This window comes from Abramis brama (genome assembly GCF_963993115.1).
Source record: "Abramis brama genome assembly, chromosome: 8".
In the NCBI taxonomy this organism is placed as follows: Eukaryota; Metazoa; Chordata; class Actinopteri; order Cypriniformes; family Leuciscidae; genus Abramis; species Abramis brama.
This window is the reverse complement of record NC_139970.1, coordinates 16,763,073-16,776,907: the sequence shown is the minus strand read 5'-3', so window position 1 is coordinate 16,776,907 and position 13,835 is coordinate 16,763,073. Positions and strand designations below refer to the sequence as shown.

Below are 13,835 nucleotides of genomic sequence, written 5' to 3'. Positions count from 1 at the left end.
GGGAGTACAATAACCAGATGATTTTGCCTTTACCCTGATCAGCCATGGTGCTCTGACTCTGACTCTGAAAAATATGCAATAACCTTTCTGTTAAAAATCACTCACACTGTATCTGTGATCTTGAGCTTTATAAATTTAATTTAAAATTAGTACACAAACACTAAACAGATCACAGCAACTAATTCTATACGTGCATCATATTAATTGTAAGTCACAAGACTAAATCTTGAAGTTTCTAAATGCATCCAAAGAACAGCAAATTTAGATTTAGACTCCTAAAAAAAGTCACACCAAATTTCAGTTTCAGTAATTTCAGTAGTAAGTCATGCAGTGAATATTGTCATGCATGCGTGTTAAGATAGTAGCCTACTATCTGACTCGCACTATAGTAGGCTACTAGTGATGACCCCCATCACTATCTACTACAGTGCGAGTCAGAATATAGTACTATAATCTTAACACGCATGAATGACAATATTTACTGCATGACTTACTACTGAAATTACTGCATAAAAAAAAAAAAGAAAGAAAGAAAGAAAGAGAAAAAAAAAATCTGGTGTAAGAACTTTGTTATTTTTCCTGACAAACAAACCGGCCACATAACACGTCAGACAACCGACTCAATCGTGACTTTAGATTCTTTGCCAGTTTTTAGAAAAATATTGAAAAAAATATGCATCAATTTTATCAAAACGCACATGAACTGTTCAGTGGAGGCAGTTCGCTGTGGACTCGTGCACGCTGATCCGTGTCGCGCGCGCCTCAGTCTCAGTCAGTCTCTCGCTCTCAGCGCGTGGAAGCAGCAGCAGTGCCGTCAGATGCAGCAGCACTGAAGAGCAACGACGGCTAGGGTTTCGCCATTCAGCTTCATTCACCTTTATTTTGCAGGATTATTCCGCCGAATCGCACCGAAGCTCGGAAGAGGCTTGATTCAGACCGGTAAGAGTCGTTCTTCATTCTTCAGTGTTGCTGTTGTCTGTATTCGCTCCTTGTGTCCGTCCCAGTCCTGATAGCGTCTGCTAGTTCCCATTCTTCTCATTTCATCAGACTGAGCTGAGCTCCATCACACTGTTTCCCCCTATCGAAGCATCAATAACATTTACGAGCCGCGTGTTTACTATTTTGTCAACATTCTCGTTATATTTTCTAAAAAGCGCGCGTTTCACTTGAGACGGAATTCATATTATTACTTGTTGAAATACTTGTTGAGACAGAATGGTTATTATAAGCGGTTGTATGTTGAATATTATATCAATTTTGAAAGTTCAACGCGCAAATGTTTTGTTTTGTATAGAGAGTTCACTGGAAAGAAAGCTACACAGACTCAATGAAGGACCTTATTTAGTGATAAGAAACGAAAGACGGTCACAAACAATAAGTTTCTCGGCTTTGATATGTTTTGAAATTGGCTGAAGACAAGATACGTTGGTTAAATTCTGTTGAGAAGTGTTGAATGTCGTGACATTTGTGTAGTTTGTGTATTAATCGCTGGGGTTTCGCGAGCGTCAGATGGTTCTCTGTAGAAACGCCGATGCCCTTGATATCGTCATGTCACCTGGGCAACAGCTTCAGCACCATGGAGAGAGTTCGCGGCTCAACGCTACAAGAAACCAAAGTTATTTACTCTCGTCTGTTCGACCTCTCAGCGAGCTGATTATCAACTTTTGTATTATGTTTGTTTTTTGTTTATAAGTACGTTTCATATGACACTAATCTTATATCAAACAAACAAAACAATTTTTTAAAATTCATTTACATTTACTATGAAATCAAAATGGACAATTCTTTTTTTTTTTTTTTTGGAATATAGCAGTTTATTATAAATGTTTTATCTGTGCACATCATAATTTTTTTTGGTTTAAAAAATTCATGTGCCCTTATAATCTTTAATCAAATAACTTCCCCTCCCTCTTGCAGTGACTTCTCTTCTCTTCTCTTCTCTTCTCTTCTCTTCTCTTCTCTTCTCTTCTCTTCTCTTCTCTTCTCTTCTCTTCTCTTCTCTTCTCTAATGACATGTTTACCGGTGTGAGGGCGGGGCAACCTGTCACTCACATGACATCACAGCAATAGCAAAACACAACGATCCAATCAATTCCTGATGGACAAAATCAAGTCCCGCCCTACATCTTTTCTTGTCCGAGAAGCCGTTTCACTCATACATTACAATAGAGAAGAAACGACTATCACCACTTCTGTTTCATGCTGACTTTAAATTAACATTCTAAATGATTTCTTTTAATTAGACTTTGTTTTGGTTCTCATATTTGGTTGGCTCAATGAGTAGCCTATTCTTCTTGAGTAAAGGTGCTGTCACATTTATTTACCTTTACACAGTGAAAGCAGCAAGTATCATTCTAAGTGTGTGTATTATGCATGTATGTTATGTTTATATTATTCTGCGATCACTGCGCTGCGCTTCTCTCACTATTGTGCACTGAGCAGAAACCAGGAGTGGATTTTGAGCCGAGTGATTACAGAGCACTTTCAGCAGAGAAGGCCAAATATCTGTCACTCCGCTCCACTCATATATGCTGTTCCAGTCCGTATTTCAGCCCGTGCGCTGCTTAGTTACGTGCAAAACTTGATGCTATCATTGGAAGCATTTTTGTTGACCGATAAGAAATACAAACCAGCTGGACAACTTCTGTCCAAAATGTAAATTGCTTGATTTTAATTACTTGCATGTTGAACCTTTGTGTAAAAGCAGTTGTATAAACACATTGCTTTATATGCAATGGTTTCCACTGAACAATTAATGCAACTGTAGTAATACAGCATGTAATATCACAAAGAAGCCAGTCTTCTGTTGAAATTGAGGATTAGAAATGGTTTGATTTCATTCAGATTGGAATATAAACAAAAGTCAGCCTGCAAATTTCTGTTGACCTATTAGTTACAGTGGGGGAAAGTGCTCAAGAAATCTTAAGGGGCCGTCATTGTTATGAGGCACTGAACTTGGAATGTGTTATAGTTATAACATTATTTTACATTCTGGGTCAGTGAAGTACCTCAACAAGAACCGGTTTTGAAACGATAGCAAATTAGTTCTTTATGGATGGCCAAGCAAAATCAGGGCAAAATAACCAAATCCACACTTTAATCAGAGCTGGCAGTTGGACCTACAGTAAAAAGCTGAAGATGAAGAAATAATGATATTTAATACTGACTTTATGAATGCTTGGCCAGCTATTTATTATGATACATGAATAATACTTGTAGTTAGGGGTGCAAAAAGCACAAGAGATTTGACTCCGGGCCCAAATCTGGTTCTGTCATCCCCTTTTTTTTTGAGGGATATGATGCACATTACAGTAAATATAATGTGAAGACTGATTTATTTATTTATAAGTGTATATATTTTTAAAATGTGTTGCTTTTAGTCTCACCAGGGCCTAAAATCCATGTATGAAGGTCATAATAGGTATAAATATAAACATGCAGTCAGATTAATGCAAACAAAAATTGACTGATGCATTAGATGAATAAAAAGGAGATCCTTAAGTGAGATCCTTAAGTGTCCCATAAGAATGAGGAAGAATTCTTCTTCCTAAAAGCCTCTGATAGCATAACATAGTAGTCATAGCATTTTTATTGCTGCTGTTTGTCTTTCAAAGGCACTGTATACCGAGAACGACATGCACTGATTGAAATGAACTGGTTGTGGAATTAGAGTATAATAGAAATATCAGGCAAATACTTAGTTTGTCATGTGTCCATATGCTCCACGTGTTCTGTGTACCCCGTATTTGATCCATTTGTAGCTTTCACTTAAAAAGATTGCACATGTTTCTCTGAAAGTAATTCATGGTAATAAGCATTCCCATCTGTATTGACTTCATTGCAGATTCATGAAAATGAAGCAGAGCCTCACTTTGTGATGATTTAATAGCATTATGCCAATACTACGGTTTAGATCTGAAAGCGTAAGAAAAACCTGGGAACATTCCCTGAGACATTCATATTGTTTACAAATGCAGTCATACTATAAAGAATGCCATACTGATGTCTTCCCTCAGTTGTGTTTTTTCCATCTGTCAAAAGTGAGTCCAATTAGGCTCATGTGCAGATAATTCTTCTACAGTTACTTTTCTCATTATCCTTTACTTGTAGCGGAGCAAAACAGAGATTGTAAAGATCAACTGAGGAAAATTATAGCCACAAGGTGTCCGTGTTGCACATGACTGATATATTCTATATACACTGAACAAAATTATAAACGCAACACTTTTGTTTTTGCCCCCATTTTTCATGAGCTGAACTCAAAGATCTAAGACTTTTTCTATGTACACAAAAGGCCTATTTCTATTTCAAATCTGTCTAAATCTGTGTTAGTGAGCACTTCTCCTTTGCCAAGATAATCCATCCACCTCACAGGTGTGGCATATCAAGATGCTGATTAGACAGCATGATTATTGCACAGGTGTGCCTTAGGCTGGCCACAATAAAATGGCACTCTAAAATGTGCAGTTTTACTTTCCAAAAAAAAAAAAAAAAAAAAAAAAAAAAGGTTGTTGATTGTGGCCTGTGGAATTTTGGTCCACTCCTCTTCAATGGCTGTGCAAAGTTGCTGGATTATTGGCAGGACCTGGAACATGCTGTCGTATGTGCCGATCCAGAGCATCCTAAACATGCTCAATGGGTGACATGTCCGGTGAGTATGCTGGCCATGCAAGAACTGGGATGTTTTCAGCTTCCAGGAATTGTGTACAGATCCTTGCAACATGGGGCTGTGCATTATCATGCTGCAACATTAGGTGCTGGTCGTGGATGAATGGCACAACAATGGGCCTCAGGATCTCGTCACGGTATCTCTGTGCATTCAAAAAGCCATCAATAAAATGCACCCGTGTTCGTTGTCCATAACATACGCCTGCCCATACCATAACCCCACCGCCACCATGGGCCACTCGATCCACAACGTTGACATCAGCAAACCACTCACCCACACGACGCCATACACGCTGTCTGCCATCTGCCCTGTACAGTGAAAACCGGGATTCATCCGTGAAGAGAACACCTCTCCAGAGTGCCAGACGCCATCGAATGTGAGCATTTGCCCACTCAAGTCGGTTACGACGACGAACTGCAGTCCGGTCGAGACCCCGATGAGGACGACGAGCATGCAGATGAGCTTCCTTGAGACGGTTTCTGACAGTTTGTGCAGAAATTCTTTGGTTATGCAAACCGATTGTTGCAGCAGCTGTCCGGGTGGCTGGTCTCAGACGATCTTGGAGGTGAAGATGTTGGATGTGGAGGTCCTGGGCTGGTGTGGTTACACGTGGTCTGTGGTTGTGAGGCCGGTTGGATGTACTGCCAAATTCTCTGAAACGCCTTTGGAGACGGCTTATGGTAGAGAAATGAACATTCAATTCACGGGCAACAGCTCTGGTGGACATTCCTGCAGTCAGCATGCCAATTGCATGCTCCCTCAAAACTTGCGACATCTGTGGCATTGTACTGTGTGATAAAACTGCACATTTTAGAGTGGCCTTTTATTGTGGCCAGCCTAAGGCACACCTGTGCAATAATCATATCTTGATATGCCACACCTGTGAGGTGGATGGATTATCTCGGCAAAGGAGAAGTGCTCACTACTAACACAGATTTAGACAGATTTGTGAACAATATTTGAGAGAAATAGGCCTTTTGTGTACATAGAAAAAGTCTTAGATCTTTGAGTTCAGCTCATGAAAAATGGGGGCAAAAACAAAAGTGTTGTGTTTATAATTTTGTTCAGTGTAAATGTCGGCTGTTAATGCAAAGTCATTCTGAATGCACGCCGGGCCATCCCAAGCATGGGGTGGTCAGACCAATTGCATGGACGGCCCTGCAGACACGCAATCTGTTTGACTGTGTGTTTGAAGTATAACTGCTAAATCTTTTCTCTCATATGTTATGTCACACTTTCACTTACAGATTTAGAACACTGTGACGTTAATGCATGCTTTTCCTCAGCTGGCCCCCATGCCAGCTGTCTCCTCAGTTTAGCAATACTAGGCGTTTTTAGATTTATCTAATCTAGACCCCCTGTACTTTAACACATGATCATGACCGCTGTTGACGAGACAGTAATTGGCCCAATGTGGCGTGTCCGAATGGCTGTGGTCACACTTGTCTTCTGAAGCCACTGTATCTCACTGCATCTCAAAGCAGTAGTTATTAAAGCCTCCTTTGATGTTAGGATGTTTTTCTGGGACGGCTTTTCTGCCACAATAAGCTGCGTTATCCTTTGGAGGGGGGGCTGTGAGCCCTGAAGTAAAGCTTGGCAATAGATCAAGTTATAATTTAATTCATATGGAGATCCATGGAATAAAGCGAGCAGGAAATGCAATTTGCTGCCTTTCAGATCTCTGAATAAACATGGCTGGGTGGGTTAGTGCAGGACATGAGGAGCCGCTTCAGTGGGAATCAAACTGGTGGGTCGCAAACCAAAAATGGGTTGCAGACGTGTTTACTGGTTACAAACTGAAAAAAGAAAAAAAAACTGTTTCAATAAGGTCTCATTTGTAAACATTACATAATGTATTAGCTAACATGAACTAACAATGAACCATAACATTTTATGTTTGTTATTTTTTATCTTTGTCAGTTTTAGTAAAAATGTAATGTTCATTGTTTGTTCATGTTAGTTCACAATGCATTAACTAATGTTAATAAATACAGCTTTTGATTTAAAAAACATATTAGTAAACGTTGAAATTAACATTAACACAGATTAATAAATGATGTAGAAGTGTTGTTAATTTTTAGTTCATGTTAACTAATGAAACCTTATTGTAAAGTGTTTGCTGTAGGGTTTACTTTTTGCTCAGAAATTGGTAGTAAATTGCACTCATTACAAACAAATTGTAAGTAACTGAATGAAAAATATGCATGAATAAATGCAAAGAACTAACTAGTTATGAAAGCAATATATATATATATATATATATATATATATATATATACTGCTGTTCAGAATTATTTCCCCCCTTGATAAATATGATCAAAGATGGCTGTAAAAAATAAATCTGCATTGTTAATCCTTTTGATATTTTATTCAAATATACAAAAATCGAACCTTTCATTGAAGTAAAAGAATTGAAAGTGGGGGGAAAATCACATTATGAAATAAAGGTTTTTCTCCAAAACACGTTGGGAACAATTATTTGCCCCCTTTTATTAAATACTTTTTGCAACCTCCTTTTTCCAAGATAACATGGCCCATTATAAGATTTCTAGCACAGGCTGTCAGGTTTTGATTTTTTATCTGTTGGTATTTGATCGAATCCATGATGCCACAATGAAAAAAAAAAGAAAAAAAAAAAAAAGATTTTTGGCAGCAAACACTTAATATGGGTTTGGTTCATACAGGGATAAAAAAGTATCTACTTATAGACACAATTTGTCCACAATAAAGCAATTTTAATGTTGGGTTGCCAGTTGCCACATGACGTCCATGTAAAATCTTATTTCTGAATTAAATCCAGTAAAGAATCACAGCTATACCAATTAAACGGCAATGAGGAGAAATGGGGAAATGTTTTTCTTTTTAAAGAGAGCTGTTTACAATAATTAACTGTGAATGACTGTATGTGCCTTCTATTCAACTAGCTTTTGTTGTAATTACACATTTTAAGTGCTAAAGTTAATTGTCCATGGGTGGCTTTTACAGTGTTTTTTCATTCTAGTTGATTTCTGAACGGCAGGGTCTGGCTGTTAAAATGGACGATTCTTTCCTCCATCTCTTTTGGGGTTTCATGTCAGTTAGAAAGTCAAGATTTTGGCGACTGGACAGGAATCTTTTTTCTTTTTCTTTTTCTTTTTCTTTTTTCAGGAGAGAGTGCTGCGTGACTTCAGCTATGCTACTTTGCCTTGAGAGGTGCATTTGCTTAGTCTCTCACTGACAGGGGTGCTATGGAAAAGGAACAGACCGTCTGTCTCCCCATTACCAGCCTGTGGCCAGAGAGAGATTATCAGACACACACACACACACACACACACACACACACACACACACACACACACACACACACACACACACACACACACACACACACACACACACACACACACACACACACACACAACCTCTGGCTGCAAACAGTGCAGCAGGCAGTGATGCAGAAGCCTTCAGGAATGGGAGTTAATGGTTTTTGCTGTGCTCTCTTATTTGGTTATTCAATCCTTCCATTCTGCATGCTGCAAGAGGGCTGTGAAAGGGGGAAAAACATACTCATTATGGGTCTGCTTCTACACTGTTGGGAACATTTTTTTACATCATTATTTTCACTGTAAATATTGCCTGTTTCCTCTCTTTTTTATTTCATTTTTATTCAGCATTATGTTTGTAATGCTGTATTTTTACCGTTGTAGAATAAATTTTTACCTGAAATCATTGCAGGCTAGGTATTTTCTGTCATTACATTCTTGTTAGGGCCAGAGCACCGATGGTGCCAAGACTGTATTGGAATTGCTCTGTAATTATTGTGTTTCGTTGTTTAATTAGTTTTTATTTTGGCTGGGAAATTGGACTTGAATTATATTTTCTTTTCTTATGGTTAAGTAACATATTTGGTTACTCTGTGTTATATGGAGAAACTAAGCTCAGCTTAATGGCTCTTAAGCCCAAAGTATACTGCGTTATTTTACACGTACGCTAGCGTATGCATAAAGTCGAATGCGTAACTTTTCAAAGTATATTCCATTTGATAGCGTGCACAAACACATGCTATCTAGAAAGTTTCATCTTTGTCCAGTATCTGTGCTATTTTTCTCCAGAAGTTATGACTGATAAAAATGTCTTTGTCTTCTTTTAAACTAATGTGTGGCTATCTCATAACTCTCTCACACAAGCACTTGTCAATGCGGACATCTGTTGTTGTTGCAGTCTCCGGTATTTTGTTGTTGTTGTTCATCTTTTTAGTTCCGTTTTCTACTGTGAAACTAACGACCCGGGCCAACTGATTAGTGCAAAACATATTTAAAACAAATTTAATGCACATATGTGACACGCATACTATTCTGGTGATGAAATTTGCATCATGCGCACTGTACGCGTACCCTCTCGTATGCGTAAAAACCGAAGTAGACTTTGTGCGATAAAGTATGGAAGCTTGTTTCCGCCGCAGAATAAAAAATAAAATTACTTACCCTCATGTTGTTCCAATCCTTTATTACTTTCTTTATACTTCTAAACTTTTTTATTGGCATTTAACAAGACTGGTACATTCAACGAAAATGTCTCAATTGAACAGAGCCCCTAAATGAACATTGTGTTGGGAAAGAGATGGAAGGAAAAATTATATGTCAATTCTCTTGCGTTATCTTGCAAAAGTTTTGCATTCGTGTTCCTCCAAGAAACTTTGCATTCACTTGCAAAAAGTTCTTTGCGAGCGAATGCAAAGTTTGCAAGGGAACTAGAAAAGTTTTTGCGAGAGAACGCAAAAGCATATATTTTTTCCTCCCATTTAACTTATCTTTAGTGTCCTTTTAGGGGATCCGTACATTTAAACCCTATGATATAAATATATAAATATAATACAATATAAAACCAATTACCCACACCCCAAATTCAAGGGGAAGAAAAAGAAATACTGCATGATTTTCCTTCTCATTTTGAACACACGCACGCACACGCACGCACACACACACACGCACGCACACACACGCACACACACGCACACACACGCACACACAAAGACGTTTTGAAAAAAAAAATTGGCCATACAATGAAAGGTGTTTTGGACCCCATTGGCTTTCATTGTATGGACAAAAATAAATAAATCTTCTTTTGGACAGGTTTGGACAGAATTCACACTAAAATGTTTTTTAATGTGTATTTAGTTTGTGTTCCTTTTCTCCAGCTTCATTTGCAATACGAAGTCTTCCACGCTTGTGTTGTGGCAGCCACTGTCCTGACCTTGCACTGCATCATCGGACATGCATAGATTGAATAAGATACTATCTCTTCAGGCGGAGAGTATCAGATTGTGCTATTGCCTTGTTTTACATTAGGGCTTGGTTTTACTCCAGGTTTTAGAGCTTGAAACACAGCTCAAATAATCTGGTTTGAGCTGATCTGGAAGATACAACACAATGTGAAAAAGTGAGTTCATTCTAAGTGCACAGAGTGCTGGTTGATACATATTACAATATATTTGGGCTGATGCAGAAAATTATGACAACTAAGCTGCAGGATTTTAATATGCTATTTATTAGGAAATCTCCATTCGGTGATACTGTATGGTGTGGGAAACACACACACAGTTGTGATCAATTCAAATGGGGCCATGCTAAATGGGGCCATGAACAGTCCAACACACCTGGACTCATTGTGTCCAAAGCCAACTTATATTGCTCTCCAGATTTTAGTATTTTTTTTATTCTTTAAATGAACTAATAGACATGGATTAAATGTTTGTTTTGTCCTGCATCCAGAGTTAATAGTAAGATGATGTTCAAATGATGGCTGTAAATCTCTGACGACCTGAAATGATTTAGATGTTTCCCATGTATGAAGGATAAATGGACAGTCACTGCACGATTGCACAGATATCCTAAGGTATATGAAACCCTTTCAAAGATGGCTTTCATCTCCTCTGTCTCTGTCTTGTTCAAGGACAAAGGCTTGTAAAGGTGGGGGATGGGAGACAATGGAGATATAAGAAGCGCTGGACCACTGACACGTGCACACCGTTGGCTTGTAACATACTTATACGTGAATGCAAATGCTTCTAGTTAAGGAAGTTACATAAATTCTCCCTCCAATTTCTCCATTTAGCAAGTATACACTGCAGTTAAAAATTTTAGGGGGCAGTAAGATTGTTTTTTGAAAGAAATTCATACTTTTATTCAGCAAGGATGCATTAAATTGATCAAAAGTTACAGTAAAGCCAATTATAATGTTACAAATGATTTCTATTTCAAATAAATGCTGTTCTTTTGAACTTTTTCTTGATCAGAGAATCCTAAAAAAAATATTAAGCAACAGAACTATTTTCAACATTGATAATGATGAGAAATTTTTCTTGAGCACTAAATTAGCATATTAGAATGATTTCTGAAGGATCATGTGACACTGAAGACTAGAGTAATGAAGACTATTCATTATAAACAATATAGGCCTAACAAGAAACAAATATAGTCTGTTTTCTAATTATTTTTTTGTATTATTTTTTATTTTTTACTTTGTAAAATGTATCTGCTCAAGTGGAGCAAGTTCCAAAAGATATCGAAATATGTTTGTTTTTTTAATTCTTGTAATTGTTATTAATATATCAGGAGAGTTTTATTCTAATTCGTGTAAGATATTGATCCGGGTCACTAAAGACCCGAATATGTAATAATGAATGGCAAAACATTCATGCATTTAAGGGTTAAAAAAATATTAGAATAGAAAACAGTTATTTTTACTGTTTAAAACATTTTTGATAAAATAAATCCAGCCTCGGCGAGCATAAGAGACTTTCGAAAATATTTCACGAGTCCGTCTGCCAATTCAGTCTTAATAGTTAATGGTAAACGAAGTTGTCTTGCTGTCCTCAAGTGCCTTGCAGTGGAAGAATAAGAGAAATAGAGGAGGAGATAGGGAGGAGGAGGGACGCAGTGACTGCTGTTTGACAGGGCTGAATGTATAGGCTCCTCCCGAGCCTAAATTTGGAACTTCATTAAAAAAAAAACGTACATACCCCAAACTTTTGAATGGTGGTGTACTTGCTCAATAAAAACTTTAAAATTCATTATTATAAGTATCAAACTTCAGTGCTCTGACATTGTAGAGGCCGCTGGTTATGTTATATCTCAGCCAGATAACTAGATTTTATGGCTCTGCAGCAGGTGTTGGGAGATGATGAAGACGGGTCTGTGAATAGCCCACAGCTCCACAGCACTGAGCTCCATGTTGGATGATGGGATTTCTCTAGACATTAATGGCCAGTAAGCAGAAAGGCTGTACTCTTTCTCTTCCAGCTGAACTGCTGACTGATCAGAGGAGAGTCTCTGGCTACGGTCTCAGTAAACACAGACAGCCTTTTGCATTGAACTCTCTAATGAAACAACGTCAGCACTGATAGTGTTGGAGCCGGGTACACCTCACAGTCGAAATCTCATCTCAGTTCCATTTCTCTTTCCTAGATTGCTTCGGGGATAGATCTAACCCGAAAGGGCCAGACGAATACCTAAAAGAGGGAACAAAGTGAGTCATCTGTAGACTGAAGCTCTAGTGTTTCTCTCTCTATCTCTGAGAAGTACAATTGTTCGGGCACAGAGGTTTGGCACGCACACTAAATGTTGCATCAGGAACAAAGTTTTTTTTTTTTCTGCATATGGAACAATACTTGACATTTAAACATTGCACCACTTCAGTCAACCCATGTCCTTAAACCTGATGACATGTACACTAGTCAGGGATGGCCAGCGAGTCCTTCACGTCAAGTAGTTTCAACATCAAATTAAGTTATACAATATGACATCAAACCGCCCATTCCTAGTGTCTTTTAATCTCAAATTATGAGTTTATTCTTTTTTTGGACAAAAGGTTGAGCAAAATCTTCAGTAAACCACCTGAGGCCAACAAATTACGGTAACACTTTAGTTTATGGGTCCAATTCTCACTATTAACTAGTTGCTTATTAGCATACATATTACTAGGATATTTGCTGTTTATTAGTACTTATAAAGCACATATTAATGCTCTATTCTGCATGACCATATTCTACACCCCTTAATCCTACACCATACTTAAACGTAACAACTACCACCACAACAACTAAAGTTGTAGTTAATAGTTAAAAGTGAGAATTGTATTTTGTAGTACAGTATAAATAGCGTGAGTAGTGTGTTTACATTGAAAAGTTCAGAAAGAAAAAAGTGCACTTCAAATATCTAGATGATGCACTTAATTAATCGAAAAATTTAAGTTGGGAATGTTGGAAATTACATTAAAAAAAGCTTAAAAAATGAGTTGGATCTTGTATAACTTAAAAAATAATGTTTAAAATGGCTTAACTTATTTTGATGAGTTGAAGTAATGTGAAAACACGTCATGACTTATTGATCGTGTCATTGTTTACAGTGAATGCTGGATGACAAAATAACCGTATAAAATTCATACACTAGACAGTACAGCACATCGTATAAGTGTATAGTATATAGTATGTCGTTCAGAACACAACTCGCATATGCTCTGGCTCAGTTCTGGATTTTAATTAACTTTTCAGCATCCAATTAATTCCCATCCAACATTTTCACTTGTTGAAATTCCAATTTCACATGAAAATATTTCACATTGCTGCAGCGAAATGGATTGAGAATACCAATTCACACTGACTTTACCATCATCACATCGTGCTTTCATATGATTAAATGTGGTATTTTCATGATGGATGAATTAAACAGCATGTGATTTTAGGCAGAGAGCATCAATGAAAGGAAGAGATCAGAACCTAAAGGCCGATGTACACATGTACCTGCCATGGATCTGACACCTTCTCAACTGGGAATTGAACAGGTTGCTAAGCAACAAGCACAAGCCTCATTGGAAGGCTTGAATCTTAATTGGTCTGACTGGTCAGTCCTTTTTTATCTATTTTTTATTTTATTTTTGATGACAAGGTCACAGAAACACCAACAAAGAAAAACATGTTGGAGCTTCATAAATGAAACATGAGCAAACTTCCCTCGCTGTCCAATCCACCCCATCTATTTATATGGACACACTCACTCAGTTTTCCCTCAAGCATGAAAGAGCAGCAGCTGCAGCACCTGAGGACTACAGAGTGTGTTTTCCAATGCAATGAAGATCTCAGGTGTTCAGAGGGTTTAGGCTTGAGGGGCAGACCTCACTGCCGTTGTAA

General features: G+C 37.8%; 1 protein-coding gene across 2 annotated transcripts in view; it reads left to right on the top strand.

Annotated features, from left to right (window-relative positions):
* The first annotated feature begins 764 nt into the window (after window positions 1-764).
* The window catches only part of enox1 (ecto-NOX disulfide-thiol exchanger 1), a 104,990-nt gene continuing 91,919 nt past the window's right edge, over window positions 765-13,835 (top strand). Inside the window, exon 1 of one of the 2 annotated variants that reach the window (XM_084122218.1) lies at window positions 765-939. The gene's annotated coding sequence lies outside the window, so the exon portion shown is untranslated. The remainder of the gene's footprint in view (window positions 940-13,835) is intronic. The other variant, XM_084122219.1, reaches the window with a different exon arrangement.